The sequence below is a fragment of the Chiloscyllium plagiosum genome, unplaced genomic scaffold (assembly GCF_037043375.1).
Source record: "Chiloscyllium plagiosum isolate Xiang-an unplaced genomic scaffold, Cpla_swu_hap1 HiC_scaffold_1, whole genome shotgun sequence".
Lineage (NCBI taxonomy): Eukaryota > Metazoa > Chordata > Chondrichthyes > Orectolobiformes > Hemiscylliidae > Chiloscyllium > Chiloscyllium plagiosum.
The window spans coordinates 2,217,027-2,237,234 of record NW_028270139.1 but is presented as its reverse complement, the minus strand read 5'-3'; the positions used below and the strand labels follow the sequence as shown (position 1 = coordinate 2,237,234).

At 40.8% G+C, this 20,208-nt stretch overlaps 1 protein-coding gene and 1 pseudogene across 7 annotated transcripts in view; one reads left to right on the top strand and one right to left on the bottom strand.

Moving 5' to 3' along the window:
* Nucleotides 1–20,208, top strand: part of trim2a (tripartite motif containing 2a) — a 170,728-nt gene that overhangs the window by 69,561 nt on the left and 80,959 nt on the right. Inside the window, exon 1 of one of the 7 annotated variants that reach the window (XM_087999501.1) lies at nt 11,851–12,079. The exons of the other annotated variants lie outside the window; for them this stretch is intronic. The gene's annotated coding sequence lies outside the window, so the exon portion shown is untranslated. Of the gene's footprint in view, nt 1–11,850; nt 12,080–20,208 lie in introns of those variants that run through there. 7 annotated transcript variants of the gene reach the window in all.
* The window catches only part of LOC148152054 (uncharacterized), a 121,249-nt pseudogene that overhangs the window by 59,333 nt on the left and 41,708 nt on the right, over nt 1–20,208 (bottom strand).

The following is a 20,208-nucleotide window of genomic DNA, read 5'->3' as shown; positions in this document are numbered from 1 at the left end:
GCATCTGACGTGGATATGTTGGTCCGATAGGCAAATTGGAGAGGGTCAAGAGGAGTGAGGAGGCTGGAGTTGATTAATGCCATGACCAGATTAGAGTGATGCTGGAAATGTGCAGCAGGTCAGGCAGCATCCGAGGAACAGGAAAATTGATGTTTCAGGCAGGAGCCCTTCATCAGAGATCCTGCCTGAAACATTGATTTTCCTGCTCTTCAGATGCTGCCTGACCTGCTGTGCTTTTCCAGCACCACTCTAATCTTGACTCTAATCTCTAGCATCTGCAGTCCTCACTTTCACCTAATGCTATGACCAGCCTTTCAAAGCACTTCATGACCACCGAAGTCAAGTCAAAGCACACGCACAAAGGCTTGAGCTGCTGCTTGTCTCACTGATCACTCGGAAGAATGAGTAATGATTCCCTCCTACGTGCAGTGTGTCTGTTGGATGTTGCAGTGATACAAAGTAAGACAGTTGTGTCTTTTGCTTACATTTGTCCTTCACTCCAGCACCTCTCTGTCTGTGCTGCTTTCTACACCGGCTGGAGCTGAAAATAGGACATGTCTTTGTGAGTCACCATGTTGTAAGGACAACCTCCAGAGGTTTGCCACTGACTTCAACATATGAATCCAAAATGTTTGAACTGACAGGCTTGTGCCTTCTGCCATAAGTGAGTGCGTTACAGAATCACAATAGAAAAAGAGGTTAATATCTGCAAATAGGACAAGCTGCTCTGTTTACGGAGATCTGTTTACCCGGTGTCTCGGCTAGGTACAGCTAGAAATATGGTGTACAGCCCATTATAAAGAATATCCAGCTCTGAAATCAAAACTGTGCAAATCCTATATACTTCATTATTATCTTGGGATGCTTTATAGGGCTGTGTGATTTTAAGGAGCAAAGAATGGTCACAAGACAGGCTTTAAGTAGTCAAGTGAGTGTGCTAACCCCATGCTAATCAAATACAGCAAGAATTTACATTAGTGTTTAACTAGTTATGTGCTATTTTACACACAATCCCTAATATGTCACTGAAATTCCTTCTGTACTTTTTAACTTTTAAATAAGTACCACAGTTTGATTATCAATTATGCCATTAGATTAGGTTAGATTCCCTACAGTGTGGAAACAGGCCATTTGGCCCAACAAGTCCACACTGACCTCCAAAGAGTAACCCACCCAGACCCATTTCCCTCTGACTGATGCACTTCACACTACGGGTAATTTAGAATGGCCAATTCACTTGGCCTGCACACCTTTGGACTGTGGGAGGAAACCGGAGCACCCAGAGGAAACCCACGCAGACACGGGGAGGATGTGCAAACTCCACACAGACAGTCGCCTGAGGCTGGAATCAAACCTGGTTCCCTGGCGCTATGAGGCAGCAGTGCTACTATTGAACCCCTCTAGTGATTTTCTTCAACAGCTATGTTGCGTGAATATCAATTTGAGAAAGGTCCTAACCAATGTTTTATCATCTATGATGCAAATAACTTCGGCAAGTGTACTATTTTTTTTTGTAATATGGTCTTTGTATTTTCTGCTGAGAATGAAATACTTGGAAAACATGTCTGTAACAGACTGTATTGGGTTTCTTTTCCTTTCTCTCTCTATCTCTCTTTCACTGACATATTGTTCACAGGACTGGAAATAACTGCCTGCGACTTATGGAACAACAGTTTTGTGGTAATCAGTAAGAGACACACACGACACACTGTATCATTCATGCAAGATTCTCAGAAACCACAATGAACTTACAGTGCAGGGTGGGGCACTCTGAAGGCATGTCTTAAATCATTTGCTGATTATCCAGTCTGTCAAATTTTACTACAAGTTTTAAGTAAAAATGGAAAGGACTTTAAATGCTGTAAATTAAAAGCAAAAACAGAAATGGATGGAAAAGCTCAGCAGGTCTGGCAGCCTCTGTGGAGAGAAATCAGAGCGACCCTTCCTCAGAACAGTTCTTGAAAGATTTGATTTTCTCCTACCTGCAGGTGCAAAGATGATACTCAGCAAATTACTGCAGGCTTTACTGAGGAGACCAAGCACTGTAGTTGCTGATGCTTGTGCTGACTGTTCAGGAACTAGAGTAAACGCTGGCTGCCAAAGCCTATTCCAAATAAGCCTTCGTGTTTCCCACCAAGAGGATATGGTTCTGCTTTTCCCCACTGCACTTTATTTCCATTTTTTTTTAGTCTGTCGTAGCCAACTGTCTTCATTAGTTTCCAGGGCCTCTGCCCCTCCAATTCATGTAACAACAACAAATGCGAGCCCAGTAGGAAAGTTTGTGTAGATGGAGAAACAGTATGTTCTGCTATAAGGTAGTGGTAGTTGCATTCTCGCGCAACCTCCTATTATAGAAAAATGCACAATAGAAGTAATGGGGCCTATGGAAAAAACAGGGTTGGGGTGAACCACCAAAAATATCAGTAAAAATCAAAACAAAAATAGTAGTTTATTGAACACAAATGATAGTACATTCTGAGTAAATGTTAAGATTATATATTTTAATGAAATTATACATTGGGATATTGTGTGCGTTCTGGTCACCGCATTCTAGGAGGGATGTGGAAGCTTTGGAAAGGGTGCAGAGGAGATTTACTAGGATGTCACATGGTATGGAGGGAAGGTCTTATGAGGTAAGACTGAGGGACTTGAGGCTGTTTTTGTTAGAGAGAAGAAGGTTGAGAGGTGACGTATAAGATAATCAGAGGGTTAGATAGGATGGGCAGGGAGAGCCTTTTTCCAAGAATGGTGATGGCGAGCACGAGGTGGCATAGCTTTAAATTGAGGGGTGATAGATATAGGACAGATGTCAGAGGTAGTTTCTTTACTCAGAGAGTAGTAAGGGTATGGAATGCTTTGCCTGCAATGGTAGTAGACTTGCCATTTAATGGCATTTAAATGGTCATTGGATAGACATATGGACGAGAATGGAATAATGTAGGATAGATGGACTTCAGATTGGTTTCACAGGTTGGCACAACATCGAGGGCTGAAGGGCCTGTACTGCGCTAGAATGTTCTATGTTCTAATACAATAAATGTAAGGCTTTAAGGAGTTTCTGAGTTTGCTGAGTTACAGTACAGTATTAAGACAGGGGCTGAAGGTCAGCATCATCATTACTTTCAGGTGCAGGGTTTGGACAAAAAGAACTATTTAGTCCAGAAGTGGATGGCTGTGGTTAATTGTCCTCAGGCTGTTTCTTGGGAATTGGCTGAAAAAAGGCTTCTAGTTTTTGCTGCTTTGCCATCTTTCTTGAAGCTGCTCATAGGGTGACAACTAATACATTATGCCAAGAACTGCTATCCTGCTGTGGTCTGCACTGTAGTCCTTCTGAACTGCTTCTCCACTTCCCTCGGGGTAGAAGACAAAAGGGAACTGGAAAGTTCTCGTAGCGCTGCATCCTGGACTTCATCGTCCCCATCTCGAGCCTCAATATTCCCCCCCCCCCCCCCCCCACCGCCTAGCAACACGTTGGCGGAGAGCAGTCTCCATTCTTCCAATCCAGCTCGCTTTGAAAGAGCTGTGCAATGTTCTGTGATTGCTGGAAGCTCCTCTGATAGTTCAACACCTTTAAAATCATGAAGACAATCTGGGAGAAGCTTCCACCAAACTGATGCAAGCAGGCCTTACTGACGTCACCCCTGGTCTCCACAGTGATGTCAATAGCATTCTTAATGCTAAAGCTCTTCCAAAATTAAAGAACACTGTCCTCATTATCCCTCAGTAGCTGCAGTCAGCTTCCTGAATGTCTAGCCTGACAAATGACCATGAGTCGCAATGTGACAGTCTGAGCACAGATGGTACATTCCAATATTGCCAGGACTTTGGGGGCATCCAATCAATCCGTCTGATTATAATTATTAGAAAGTCAACAGGATATGTGCATGTTATTTCCTAAAATGTGCCTCTTGCATCTTAAGTAATGAGTTTTAAACGCTGCTATTGCACTCTGGTCCATGGGTTGAATGAGAAAGGTTGTGATGAGAGGTTCAAATAGATTAGATTCCCTACAGTATGGAAACAGGCCATTTGGCCCAACAAGTCCATACCGACCCACTTCCCTACAAGTATATTTATCCCTGACTAATGCTATGAGCAGTTTAGCATTGCCAATTCACCTAACCTGCACATCTTTGGACTATGGGGGGAACCCACACAGACACACGGAGACTCCATGCAGACAGTTGCCCGAGGTGGGAAGTGAACCTGGGTCCCTAGCGCTGTAAGGCAGCAGTGCTAACCACTGAGTTATTTTCAGAAAGCTCACCAATGGTGAGAGGGTGACTTGGTGCATTGGCCAGAAAGAGGAGAATCTTGAAATCCAAATCTTTGCTCCTTCAACAATTTCTAAAAGCATCCTCGAAAACATCATCAATAAGGTCAGAAAACACTTGCTCCATCATCTAACCTCTTTTACTTGAAATGAAGTAAACAACGAGAGTGAACTTAAGTTAACCGGGGGATGGAATCATGTGTTAACTGACGGGAGTTTGTGTTTTAAAAAAATCATTCCCCAGTTCACCAATCACATTGACGAAATGGGTGTTACAGGACTGTACAGGATATATATCTGATTGCTTGCTGCTGACATGTATTGGGCATATTCTGTTTAGAGATTTGGAATTTTTAATAACCTAACCAGCAGTCACTTAAAGGCTTGTTGGAGGCTGTCACCAAAATGAATACTTTTCTTTTAACCAGACCTTTCAAATGCTCTGTCATCTTCATTCTTTGTTGAGGCCTTTTGTCAGTGAGGCAGCACATTGGTCTACATTGATTCTCTTCAAATCGGTGAGTTAGCACACCTGATTGGGTCCTGCATCTTTGTGAAAGTGAACCAGCAAGGTGTAAGACTCTGATTTGGTCAGTTTCCAGGCCTCAACTTCACTTTCAGTGCTCCATAACTTTGTGACACAGAACAGGCTCAAGGAATGTCTAGCCTGACAAGTGACCATGAGTCGCAGTGTGATAGTCTGAGCATAGATGGTACATAACAATAATTGTCAGGACTTTGGGGCGTCCAGTCAATGGATCTGATTACAATTATTTGTAAAAGATGGAAAATCATGGGTTATGTGCAAGGTGTTTCCTAAAATGTACCTCTTGCTAATGCCACTATTCACTAGATTGACAGATTGCAAAGTCAACCTGGAAAAGAGACACCTACAAACATACAAATAAATAGGGGATAACCAAGCATCTTGTTATGGTGGGCAGCTGCAGAGGATGGGTCTTTCTGAACTACCTCTGTGCCGTTATTGAGGATATGGTGTCCCAAGTGAAAACTGGAAAGCCATAAAATGTATTGTGTCTAGACGCACAGAATGCCATCATTTAAGTCCTTAATGAAGAGCTGAAGAAGAGGAAGTAGCAGGTATTAGTTCAGGGGATAACAATAGGTTTGGCAGATGCTCTGAATGCCCCAGGGATTGGAGCTACTCCATCAGTATACAGGGTTTGAAGGAGGATTGGAAGGGAAACTCACCGCCTTTTCAGATACTTATTTTGGAAAGCTATTTCAATTTGGACCAAAAATGAAGGACAGTCAAGTTCACATTAGCTCGAGGCATTGCTTTGAGCTAATACCAGAGAATTTCTCATACAAGTGTGATTAATTTCTGGACTGGTCCCCTTGGCAGGGTAGCAAAGCATTAGAATAATGAAAGAAACCCTCATAAGTATAATTAGGACAACGAGATTTCTAGGAATTGAGATGGGCCAAATGGGTTCCTTTAGTTATAACTATTGTAATGAATGAGGAAAGTAAAAGATAAACAGAAGCTCCCAAGAACAAGGGAGAAAATGGAACAAATAATTTACAGACAATAAAAATAGGAAATAGAATCAATTACAAACAGAAGTAACATTTCAGGTGTCTGATAGGGAAGAATATTCAAACACCACAGATCAAATCTTTCAAATATATGTATCAAATAGTTTTTGTTGCTGCAATTATAGTTTACAGTAAATATGTATATTGCGAAGTAACTAAACAAGTTAACCAATACTGGATGTTTCAATGTCTGTACTATTTGAAATAGACTGTGATTCAATGTGATAGAAATTTTTATGGGAGACATTTGGAAAATAATTGTAAGCTATATATTTAGGAATCCAGCCAAACTAATTTCATTTGTATTGGCAGACTGAACATTATTGAGTTGTAGCTAGACATTTCAGAGTTAATCTTATTAATAAGCAAGTGCTGAACAAAAATGCCAAACTTTATTACTAAAGTCAAATAAATTGATACTACCTAAAAGTCAGCAGCAAACAAAAACTGAGATGTCATTTCTGAGGTTCTCAAAAGTAAATAGCATTCAGACTTGCTTACTTGTACTGAGGAGTTTGCACTGTAGTTAGAACACGTAACAGGACCTGACTGGATTTGTTTCCAATATAGTATTTGAAAGGATAGTTGGTTATGTCAAAATCAATCACAGTTGAGTAGAAATCACGCTGAGTTTTTCAATCACACATTAAATAGCACTGGAGAACTGATTTAAAGATGGAAAATACCAGCCCAGATAACTAATATTCATTGTTTCATGAAATGTAAGATTACATGGATAAATAATTTTTCTTGCATTTTTTTCAATACTTAAAATTCAATTTTAAGTACAGCAGTGCTAGGTGAAAGAGAATAAACATGAGGTATAACTACTTCCCTGTACTTTTGGAATTAATTTATCAATTTTACAGCTGTGTGTAAGATTAATGGAACCAGTAATTAAAGTTAAAAATCACACAACGCCAGGTTATTGTCCAACAGGTTTATTAGGAAGCACTAGCTTTTGGAGCACTGCTCCTTCATCAGGTGGTTGTCCGAAAGCTAGTGTGCTTCCAATTAAACCTGTTGGACTATAACCTGATGTTGTGTGATTTTTAACTTTGTACACCCCAGTCCAACACTGGCATCTCCAAATCATGACTACTGTCGACACCATTAATTAATGTATTATACTATTGAATGCAATAAATTGTAACAAGAAACTATAAAGATCTGCTTACTTTTCAGCTACTGTGAGGCACTAGCTGCTGGGATCTGGTGCAAGCCATTATTCCATAGATCCAGTATTTGGGACCTCATCAGCTGCAGAAGGGCTTGATGCTGCTGTCAAACCTGCATAGTTACTTTTCTCTTGAAACATACAGAGGTGTGAGGTACAAATGACTTTAGCAGCCAACGTGCCTTGTCACATCCATCAAATTAAATTGCACAGTTATTAGTTACGTTGTTTTGGATTACCAGGTGACAGATATATAGGTCTTTTCGTATAGAATCATACAGAATGGAAACATATCCTTCAGCACAACCAGTGCACGCTGACAGTGCTGCCAAATTAACCGAGTCCAACTTGTCTGCATTTGATCTATATCCCTCCAAACCTTTCCTCATCATGTATTCATCCAAATGTCTTTTAAATGTTGTAACTGTACCTGCATCCATCATTTCCTCTGGCAGTTCTTTCCACACACAAACGAATCTCTGTGTAAAAATAAAGTTGCCCCTCATGTCCTTTTTAAAATATTCTCCTCTCACCTTAAAATAAATCCCCTAGTTTTGAACTCCCCCCCCCCCCCCCCCCCCCCCCCCCCCCCATCCTAGAGAAAAGACCCTTGGTATTCACCTTACCTATGCCCCTCATGATTTTACAAACCTCTCTAAACCTCGACCTCCTACACTCCAGTGACAAAAGTCCCAGGCTATCTTTATAACTCATAACCTCCATTCCCGGCAACATCCTGGTAAATATTTTCTGAACCTGACCCCATAAATGTGAGTGAGGTGAATATCTCTTTCAATACGAGAACCCTTCACTGTCGCAGTCCCACACCCCTCTCCCACCACAACCACCTCCCCCCCCCCCCGCTACTTTAAAATGGTACAGTATTGGATCTGGACCATTGATCTTGGCTGGCATGTTCTGCATTCACCAGATAACACTCCGTAATCCTCCTCCATAGCCTCCTGATCTGAACTCTTAATGACTATTGAATTTCATTGTTATGTGGAAAAATGATCAGTGGAGATATAAAATTAGATGAATCCCTGTCTTCAGTGCTCCAAGGACAAAAGTTACTATCTACGAAGCTTGTTTCATAAAATATTGCTCGATCCACAAGCCAAATTTGAGAGTGGTGAGTTGGGAACGCAGAGACTGAGGGTCTCCACAATATTTTAATTAATTGGCCATAACAATACATGAACGATAATTTGTTTTACTACTGCAAGTTGTACTTAATTTTTCTTGCTTTTTTTATACTTAAAATTTATTTATCCATGTAATCTTACATTTTATGAAACAATGAATCTTAGTTATCTGGGCTGATCTTTTTCAACTTTTCAGTAGATCAAAAGCTTAAAATTACTTATTTGTATTGTATCAACTACCAAATTCAGTGCACAAATTATTTAAATCTAAATTTTCTCTATTTTAATGAACATGGATTCAAGAGAATATAGAGTCATAGAGTCATAGAGATGTACAGCATAGAAACAGACCCTTCGGTCCAACCCGTCCATGCCGACCAGATATCCCAACCCAACCTAGTCCCACCTGCCAGCACCCGGCCCATATCCTTCCAAACCCTTCCTATTCATATACCCATCCAGATGCCTCTTGAATGTTGCAATTGTACCAGCCTCCACCACATCCTCTGGCAGCTCATTCCACACACGTACCATAGTTTTGATTTGAAGTTTTTAGTAAATATTATTGAAAACTCCGATATAAAGGACATTGCAAATGATGATGCAACAAGTGAACATATTTGGCTCCATTAACTACTTGTAGCACAGTTTCATTGTAGTGAATATGTCATGTTGCTGTCTTTCTGCACACTCGGCTAAATTTTCCACCACGATCAGGAAGTTAAAGGAAGATAAAAGGAAGGAAAATTGGGGTAATTCCACTGGATTTCTGATGATAGAACCTTGATTACAAGTTTCCACAGCCTCTCCAGTGGTGGAGAGTGGACACAGGGAATCTTGGTGGTTAATCTGAGCTTCCTGTAGCCTGCTGCCAACCTGAAACATGACCTGAAGAGGAGAGGTACTACTGACTGCAGTGATAGCCAGAGGCTGCTGAAGGGGATATGCTAATGGGCCCTTCTTTATCACTTCTTCCCCATCACTTAACTAACTCAAACCTCAGCTTTTCCTTCGAAATCGACTGGGAGCTTTAATAGTGTCACACCTTAGTTATGAATCTCAACAACTGCAACCTAATCAAGACAAGAAGACTCATAAAATTTGCAGGTCTTCTCAAATAGAAAGTTAAAACACTTCATCAGTGTAGAATTGTGTGGCAAGTGATTGCCTGAGGCATTTTGCCATATGATTCATTCATTTTTTTTAATCACTCTAACAGCATATACATTTCTGTACAGTGAAAGCCCCAGGTACCTAACAACCTTCCGCTGTAGCTAATCAGTGTAGTGTGAAGAAAGTATGTGTGAATTGTATGTACTGCTTTTTTTTTTGCACAAGAGTTGAACTTTATTAAGTTGTGAACTCAGCAGTAACTTGTTTGACACTATTTTGCACAGCTTGTTCCCACTTACATAACATTGATTCGATCCAGTGACTTGTCAGAGCTGTAAATTTGGATAATTTTTATTAACACCTGCAGTAAGATTTTTTTAAAAAATGGATTTGATCAGCTTCACTCAAAGTAGAGGCTAAATGTAGAGCTAAAGCTGCAAAACAGCCAAAGATGCTTTTGATGCCTGGCAGCTTGAAAGTTTGTCCCCATATCCTAGGGTATGAATTCATCATTCATATTATAACAGTTCATTATCACTAAATGCATGATGTGCTTCAGTACTGGCTTAAATAATTGCATTAATTAGAAGTTAATTCAGGGTGGCATGGATAGAAGGTTTATACAGCAACTATACCCTATGATATATTCAGTTGTAATGAATTGCACTGTGATAAATGACCTTCTACATCCTCCAGATATTAAATTCAGGCTTCTCACTAAATGCTTGGGGATTGAAATCGCATCTTGAAATGATTTGTACTAAGAACTTTCTTCGATTAGTCAACCATTACCAAGCTTGGTTTCTCTTTAAATTTAGAACCTGGATCCTGAGTAATGTTTGCAATACTCAGGGTATAAAATGTAGTCAGTCTAATGATGTATTGCAACCAGAGAGATCAAAACATCCTAGGTGTGAAGGGAATCTTAATTCTACTGGCTCAGCAGAAACAGGTTTGGTGGGTGGGTTAAAAAGCTGTAGGTTACTTACCCAAGACCGTAAGAAATAGGAGCAGGAATAGACCATTTGGCCCCTCCAATCTGCTCCCCCGATGAACAGGATCGTGGCTGAGCTGACATTCCTCCTGTCCACTTTCCTGCCCTTTCCCCTTTGTGGATTCTGTGTAGGGCCACAGGCTGCTCTTCCACATTAGAGAGAGAGAGAGAGAGAGATGACTGGTGATGGTTTAACCTGAGGGTCCCAACACCTCAGGTGAAGGGAGAAGTTGTGAAGGCAAGGCCTTCGAGTGACCTGAGTCAGTGTGGGGTTTCAACCCTCACGCAGATGTCATTCTACATTCCCATTCACGTGCGTGCCTTCCCGGCTTGCTGAAACAAATGGGTTATAGGTGGGAGTGTTCGTGGCACTGAAGCTCATTGGTTAGAATTGTTGTGGCCTTGAATTAGGAGTTAAAAATAATCCCATAATCCAGGACTTCCCAAACTGTGGGTTACAACCAACAGGATTTTGGGATTGCAAGCTCTGAGGCAGTTATGCTGCTCTGGAGCTCAGGCTGATTTCTGAAAGCCCCTGAATGCTCACTTGTTTATCAGTTAGGCCTAATGGACAGCTCTCGGAGATCTGATTGCTGTCTCTACTGCGAAAAGCCTACTGAATAGCAGTGGGTTTTGTTTGGTGAAGTGTCCCCTTTATATTCAATTAGCCATGCTAAATTGCCCATAATGTTGAGGGATGTGTAGGTTAGGTGCATCAGTCAATGGTAAATATGAGTAATAGGGTCGGGGAATGGGTCTGGGTGGGTTACTCTTTGGAGGGTTGGTGTGGACTTGTTGGGCCAAATGGCCTGTTTCCACTCTGTAGGGATTCTGAGTCTATGATTTCATCAACCCTACCATGCTCCAGTCTAGTTCTTCATCCCCATTCCCATAACCCACTCCTCTATCCCCACAGTCTAGAACAAAATCCCCTTCCCACTCAAAATCTGAATAGTCCCCTATACCGCGTTCAAAAACTCTTGTAACCTTCCCAAATTTTCATATTGGGGTCATATAAGGTCTGAGGCATTAAAACACGGTCACAGTTAAGTGACGTCCATGTAGCACTGCAATCGTTCCTGTAAAATATGTTCCTAAGTACTTTTTATTCACTTTGTGTTAGTTGGTTAAATCTGAGTGAATTGTTCAGTGAGCTGTGGAGAGGACATCTGCCAAGTGCCTATTTCTGTTTGTAGTTTCTCAGAAGTTCTGAACAAACACAATTCTTTGCTACACTTTCCTGTAACTGGGATATATTCTAAGTGGCTTTACCAAACTGACAGGGAAAGTTTTAACATTAACCTTTTGGATTGCTATCCCCAAGGAGCTCCACAGTTAGCATCATCACACAGCTGGGCCTGTTCATGTCAACTGTACAAAACCTTAGCTATGACGTATTTTTGTGTATTGTCCAGCTCTACACAGTGAGTAGGCTGCATGTCGAGTTGGATGTGAACTCCCATTGGCCGGTATTTTAGGGGCTTGCCAGGACTGTCAGCAGCTTTTCAGTAAATGGTATATTCTGAAAGAGCAGATTGCTGTTTGAGCAAGCCTGTAAGTTGCGTCTCTTCAACAACAAGTTAATCCAACTCAGTTTTACAAACCCCACAAAGATTCAACTTGGTTCAAATTTCTCAGCATCGGTGAATTGAACAAAAAACAGCCAACTTCAGATTCTTAGTAAAATTTGGAAAAGTAGAAGTAGGCCTCAATGATTCTTCAACAAATTACAATGGAATAAGGAAGGCCCTTGAAATACGACTGCACCCTTTATTTTTCTACATTACCTGTCGTTATTAACAGTCTACAGCGAATAGGTGAGATATGTTTTTGTAAGTAGCTGCATTTAAAACAACCATAAATTAGATTTAACATTTCCTTCTCTGTAAGTAAGATAATTTACCACAAAAATACAAGCTTATACATGCATATACATTATGATGCACCTCCATTTCCTGTCTCGTGATAACTCATAATTTTGGTTACTGCTCTTGTGAAATACACTTACTTACAGCATTAAGGTATTTTTTTTTCTGTGCCTAAAATTGTAAATGTCTGTGTGAAATGCCGGATACATTCCCCATAAAATGCAGAAATAAACTTTACTCTCGGTTAGTACTAATGCTCTTGGAATAAAAAGCAACTGAACTCGAACCTTTAAGTTTAAAATCTCTGCTTTGCTTGTCAGAACAATGTCTAAGTTTACACATGGGATGAGTAATAATTTGCTGATGTGAAACAAATTGGTCATGCAGGGCCCATCCCAATATGTTGACAGATTTCATATCCTGTCTTTTCTGCAGTTGAACTGAAATTGATCATAATGGTTTCAAAGTAAGAAGCATAGAAATACAACTTTCATTTAAAATGGCTATCAAGTTTGAAGGGGTAACCATTCAGCACACCAACTTCGTTTAAAGCCTCATTCAATGTCAGAGGAAAGGGACATCTACAGCAACTTCTGTGTCAGAGAATGGGGAGTCAGCTAGGACCCATAGTGAGCTGATTGGTAACTTGGATTGGGGAGAGTATTCACCCTGGTGTGAACGGGACTAAGGCCAAACCCTTACCTCCCGACACCTGGAGGAAGAACACCTCCTATTCCATCTTGGGACCCTGCAACCACACGGGATCAATGTGGATTTCACTAGTTTCCTCATTTCCCCTCCCCCCACATTATCCCAGTCCCAAGCCTCCCACTCAGCACTGCCCTCTTGACCTCTGCATCACCTTTCCCAAATATCCGTTCCACCCTCCTTTTTGACCTATCACCTTCTCCCTCACCTTCATCCACCTATCACATTCTCAGCTACATCACCCCAAACCCATCCCCCTCCCATTTATCTCTCAGCCTCCCTGGCCCAGAAGCTTCATTCCTGATGAAGGGTTTATGCCCGAAACATCGATTTTCCTGCTCCTTGGAAGCTGCCTGAATCGGTGTACGTTTTCAGCACCACACTCTCGACTGATCGCTTGCATCTGCAGACCTCACGTTTTCCTACCCTATCCCTATCTGCATTTACCGTGGCTAATCCACCCAGGCTGCACATCCCTGGATATTATGGGCAATTTAGCATGGCCAACTCACCTAATCTGCACATCTTTGGAATGTGGGTGTGTTAAGTTCTTTTTCTCTGAGATCTTACACACTTGATGCAACTGCAACAGGCTAACTTCTATGAACAAGCAAACAAATTTTATTAAAGCAAGTACAGTACAATATAAGCTTTGTAGAAATCCTGAACACTCCTCACCATGGTTGCGAAGTCTGTGAACAAAGGAACAGTCCTTCCTTTATACAAAATCTTTACATCACAATCAGTGATGCCCACAAGACAACTCCAAGCCACTCTCCCACAGTCACATACCACTCAAGACACAATGCAGTGACCACATCATCTCCAGAAACAATGTAATGCAAACCATCCCTTCATGGCCAGGTCTGGTGGCAATTGTATTTTTTTGTAACTATAGGGGAGCAGTCAAATTCCAACTGCAATGCTCGTATTGATTTCTGAATAGGACTGACAATGTAAATTGCTCTTAATGGCAAGGAAATGGCTATGTAAATGGCCCTGAATAACAGGAGATGATAATGTAATTTTCTTACAGTCTATCTGTAAGTCAGAGGCATCCTACCCTAGCCTTGGGACATCCAATTTCCTGCAGGCAAGTTAACTCTCAAATATCACAGGAGGACACACACACACACACACACACACACACACACACACACATGCTCGACTCGAATGTGGGTCCCCAGTGCTGTGAAGCATCATTGCTAACCATTGAGTCTTAGTGCCACCCTGAGTGCTGAACATATGTCTCAATTGGGTGGCTGAGAATCACCTGAAAGTGTGGCGTCAAGCACACATTTGGTTTAGAACGGGTGCACTGGACCCCAAAATTAAATTTGCTGGCTTATAGATCATTTTACTTGATCAAAACATGCAACCAGAAGTTGAACGTCTCCTGTGTATTTGAAATCCTGATTTGACCATTGTGCCACTTCCTTAAGGGTCATAAAGAAATGGCTCTGGCATGTTTATCATTTTTGCCCTGCAGTGTTTCCTAATGTTATTGTGGATGCTAGTCAATTGTTGCTGGCAGTGTGGGGCAATATTATTCCACTGGTCCTGCATGTGTGTTTGATGCAAACTTTAAGCCAGCCAGAACAAAACTCTTGTTTGACATCTGACCTCTGTGTTGATATCAGAAATCAAATTAATAATGAACTGACAGTGTATCCAAATTACAGAAAATGGCACAATTATCAGTGAGGAGAAAGTGAGGACTGCAGATGCTGGAGACCAGAGTTGAAAACTGTGGTGCTGGAAAAACACAGCAGGCCAGGCAGCATCAGAGGAGCAGGAAATTCCTGAAGAAGGGCTTATGCCTGAAACGTTGATTCTCCTGTTCCTCGGATGCTGCCTGACCTGCTGTGTTTTTCCAGCACCACATTTTTCAACAATTATCAGTGATACAAATGAATACGATGGATTTCTCCTACAACCGAGAATTCTGCAATCATTCTGAACCCAAACTAATTGGTCCGGCCTAATTAAATTAACTCAACTGGGAATGCCTTAGCAGTCTGACCTAAATTTGTGTTAATTCTTCTCGATAGACGGAAATGTCAATGTTTGACATGTTTATCAGTGCATATTCAAATTACAATCCTTAAGAAAAGAATACATCTAATGTGGACTATAAACACACTTTCACTTTCATCAAAGGTAAGTGATCAGATGCTTTCCACAAATATGGTTAGTGTGAATAGATAGAAGAGGTAATTGTTCATTCAGTTATTTTGCTTTGTAAAGCATCATTTATCATTTTGCATCTTCGACGTTTCCTCAGGGTTACATATAATCAAGTGAACAACAACAAAGGCCATGACTTTGAATTGTACGTATTTAGTCAACAATATCAAAATGAACCAATACTTGTGACAATGGCTTTCTCTGTTAACTTGTCATAATACAGGTAAGTAGCAAAATCTAAAATGGTACAAATTGGATTTTCCTCATTAAGGGAATGAAGGGAAGTCTTTTGAAATTTGTTCCTATTTAAAGCCATTAATCTATTTCTCAATTAAGGGAATTTTAATTTACATTTTTTTTCAACTGAGATGTTGGAATTCTTACATGATATTCATCAAAAATAGATTGCGTGTTAACATTTTAATTTGCTACTTTAATGAAGGTGTTATCCACATGGACTTACATCAAAATAATGCTAGAGAGACATTAATTGCTCATTTCATGATACCATTTTCAATCTTGATCAGATGGACAAATGGGCTGAGGAGTTGCAGATGGAGTTTAATTCAGATAAACGCGAGGTGCTGCATTTTGAGAAAGGCAAATCAGGGCAGAACTTATACACTTAATGGTAAGGACCTGGGGAGTGTTGCTGAACAAAGAGACCTTGGAGTGCAGGTTCATAGCTCCTTGAAAGAGGAGTCGCAGGTAGATAGGATAGTGAAGAAGGCGTTTGGAATGCTTTCCTTTATTGGTCAGAGTATTGAGTACAGGAGTTGGGAGGTCATGTTGCGGCTGTACAGGACATTGGTTAGGCTACTTTCAGAATACTTTGTGCAATTCTGATCTCCCTCCTATCCAAAGGATGTTGTGAAACTTGAAAGGGTTCAGAAACGATTTACAAGGATGTTGCCAGGGTTGGAGGGTTTGAGCTACAGGGAGAGGCTGAACAGGCTGGGGCTGTTTTCCCTGGAGCGTCAGAGGCTGAGGGGTGACCTTATAGAGGTTTATAAAATCATGAGGGACATGGATAGGATAAATAGACAAAGTCTTTTCCTTGAGATGGGGGGAGTCCATAACTAGAGGGCATAGGTTTAGGTTGAGAGGGGAAAGATTTAAAAGGGACCTATGGGGTACCTTTTCACACAGAGGGTGGTGTGTGTATGGAATGAGCTGCCAGAGGAAGTGGTGGAGGCTGGTACAATTACAACATTTAAAAGGCATCTGGATGGGTATATGAATAGGAAGGGTTTGGAGGGATAAGTGCCAAGTGCTGGCAGGTGAGACTAGATTAATTTAGGATATCTGCTTGGCGTGGACGGGTTGGACCGAAGGGTCTGTTTCTATGCTGTACATCTCTGATTCTGTGAAGAATTCAAAGTTGATTAAACATTAGACAGATGAGCAGAAGCCCAAGCTGAACTTTGAGAAAGTGACCAAACCAAATTCCCAAACTGTGCTCCACTCTTGGCTAACTGACAGTCTGGTGAATCTTCCAGGCCACTAAGTGACATGGACATAGGTGAGGAAATTGGAAGAATCACATAAGATTGGCAATAAGCAGATTCTTACTGTGGAGAGCAGAAGATCTCATTTCCCATATAAGTGTTGGAACGGCAAGATGAGATTTTTGACGGTGAGTGGCGAGAGGCGTATTTATCATACATGTACACTCTCAATATTACATCACCTCACCTCACTAATATGAATCAGTGGATGTCTCTGGGCAAGCTCCATGAACAGTGACCCCCCCCCTCTCCCAACCACCCACCAGAACCTTGCCGGCAAAACGGGTTGCTAATTGACAAGAAGTGTGCAGGGTAGCTGTGGCCTTCCAGTGCCTCACTTTGAAGTTGGTGCTTGTGCCAGGGATGCTGGCAGGCGCCAGTGGTCACAAGTGGTTCTGTTGGTGTGCTGAGTGGATGATTACAGTGACCAATGGGGATAAATAATGAGGTGAGTTTGGAAAGATAGCGAGAGAAACCTGGCTATCCTAACACTATCACTGCCTGGTGGAGAGAAAGCCTCCAAAATTGGCACTAATCTTATTCCCAGTAATATTCAGCCTCTGAAAATAATCACTTTTTGGTACCATCATCAACCAATTATTTAGTCTTCTTTAAGAAAGCAATACATAACAATAAACAAAATTGGATGAAGAAAGATGAGGAGTGTCAGCAGTATTTTAAAAACATCCCTATGTTTTTTTTTCCATTTAAAATGTTGTGTGGTACATTTTCAGAATCTGTAGTTCCACTGTCAGTATGTAGCTTCTGATGTATCTTGTAGACTGAGAAAACGTAGTCTTGCGACTTCACTCTGGCAAAGTTGTTCAGTGTTTCATGCAATGAATGTTTTTAAAATATTTCTCACTAGGAGGCTGCTCAGTGCGGAGCTATGTTATTGGTACTTGGGACATTATCACCCTGAGTTTTCATGCCAGCTGTGGGAGGTACCTAAGTTTGTTTGATATCTTCTTCAGATTGTGTACCTAATAGTAAGGAATATGAACACAAATCTGCTAACTACATTTTTAAACTGCGGTGATACCATTGATCAAGTCTGAATAAACCCAATACTGATCCAGGTTCTAGTTTCTTATAATAAGTGGTCCTACAACTGAGGGTGATGGATTATTCCTGAAGAAGGGCTTATGCCCGAAACATCGATTCTCCTGCTCCTTGAATGCTGCCTGACCTGCTGCGCTTTTCCAGCACGACTCTCTCGACACTGATCTGCAGCATCTGCAGTACTCACTTTCTCCTAGGTGATGGATTATTGGCTATCCACTAGGCAACATTTAAAAGCAGAATATTCCAGACAATGCATGAAACAGACAGGCAAGATATAAGCATTTATTATCAGGATGTGGTCATCGCAAGAGCTACAATTTCCGGGATGCTTTTCGGAAGTATTTTAGAAATAGTGGTCGTATTTAATGGTATGATCATTGTGCGCAAGTTCTCTATTATTAGGAAAATTATCAAAATAGTTTCATTCTTTCTTGATCTTTTTACTCTACAGAAAGAGAAATCCTGAAAATATGGAGTATTTCTGATTATAGTTTGAGACCATCAAAGCTTCCTTTAAATTCAGAACTAGCCACAGCTTGGATTAGATTAGATTAGATTAGATTACAGTGTGGATGTTTGCTTCAGTTTGGATTTATGCTGAGGGAATGTGAATCTCTCACTTCAGATGTATCTTTTTCTCTCAGTGAGAAGCGAGATCCCACAAGAATTGAAAACACATTTTTAATAATGGGAAAATGTAAAAGTATTCAACCCTAAGCAATGTTTTAAAATAAAATTGATCTCTGTCATTTGGATACTCTTCCAACAATAATAATTTCTACCAATTGTGTCCTACTGTGCAGTTCTAGACCCAGTTTTGTGTTAATTTGACAAAATATTTCTATGGCAAGAATACAACTGTAGACTCAAGTTGTCAAACTTGCAGCAAATCATGTTCTGCCAAGTTCAGTTGCAATGGTAAGTGTCACATTACTTTGCATAATTAAATATTATGTAGCTGTAATAATCTTACTGAGAGAACGTTATTGTTGTTCCATTACTCTGCTCTTCCACAGAATGGAAGATTTTTTTTTTGAAGTTTCTACAAGTGGACAAAATACTTTAACAGACCTTGTTCAAGAATATCACTCCTTCAGAATTTCGGATCACAAGGACAGGGTAGTTTGGATGGAATTGTCAGGGGTCTCACTGCTGAAACACAAACCAGTCAGATAATGATGAAGCCAAGAGCTGGCCTTCTCCTGGAATATCAAGGCCTTGGGGTGGCGGTCTGTCCTTACTGAGAGCTGCCAGTCTCTGAGAACTCCGGAGATTCCAGAGTCACCCAGGCTACAAGTAACTAAGCTGAGTGGCAGTGAGTGCAGTCAGGTTGCAGGATGGTAAGTGGGTGGCTCTGTGACCAACACCTCCCTGATGACCAGTCACTTGATCAGGCACTGAGTGTTTTTGGTTGAGTGATTGATTATTCGTGATGAAGGGCTCATATCCGAAATGTCGATTCTCCTGCTCCTCGGATGCTGCCTGACCTGTTGTGCTTTTCCAGCACTACACTCTTGACTCTGATCTCCATCATCTGCAGTCCTCACTTTCTCCTGGGTGATTGTATTTTCCAGACCTGGCAATGTTTTATCTCCTCTGTATAGCAGTTAGCAACAGGCCTATCTGCCACTGAGTAAATACCACCATTGGCAGGATGTGACCCTTGGGTGACTAATCATTGGCTACTAAGGGCCAGAAGATTCTGCTCATTGTTATTTCACTTTGTTATTTCTGATTTAAATTGCTGCGGTAAGGAGCCCATTCTGAAATGAAGTTGGATTGCCTTAAACCAGTTCCTGTAATTTTAAACAATTTGCATTGTAATTACACTACTGAGGTTAGGGATTAAGGCTTACTGAGGTACAATTTTCCGGGATAAACTATAGTCTTTAGAGTGCCTCCAACATCAGACACAAAATGGCAATCATTTTTATTTTCTGAATTTCAATGTGTTTTCAGAATGCAGGCAGGCATTTGGCCTCTTTTCAGCGGGAACCAGATCTGGAGGGCATTCTTGTTGTCAAATGTCAATTGACATGGTCTGACAGATTCCCCTAGCCCAGAATCATCCTCAAGTTCAAAACAAATATCCTTTAGAACTGAAACTGATTTTCAGCTGGAAAACATGAACGCTGCTTATAATGCAAATTTAAAATTATGGTCTTTTGTTTAAACCAAAAATACCGTTGAAAGCCAAGCTATTACTTAGCTATTGAAGGCTGATACAATCTGAGTGCAAGGAAAGATCTCTGTTCTCATTCAGGCAGTTTACCAGTGAAGATCATTAACATTTTGTACAAATAAGTAAAACTCAGTTTAATTGATATATTTAACCACCATTATTTCTAGACTATGTTTCTAGTTGTAGAAAAGGCAGAGAAATGGTTCCCAAATCATAACTTGGAAAAAGCTGTAGACGGGCTTCTCAATCATAACAACATTGTAATTGTTGTAATAATGTGAATTAATTAGCTTTTTTGCTATAATTTAATTTTATGGCCACATTTACAATTTATGAAGTGTGACTCTGTGAGCATGTTGTAGACACACTTTTTCCAACCTACCCTGTACTGAGATTTGCAATTTGTTATAAAACAGCAAATGACAATG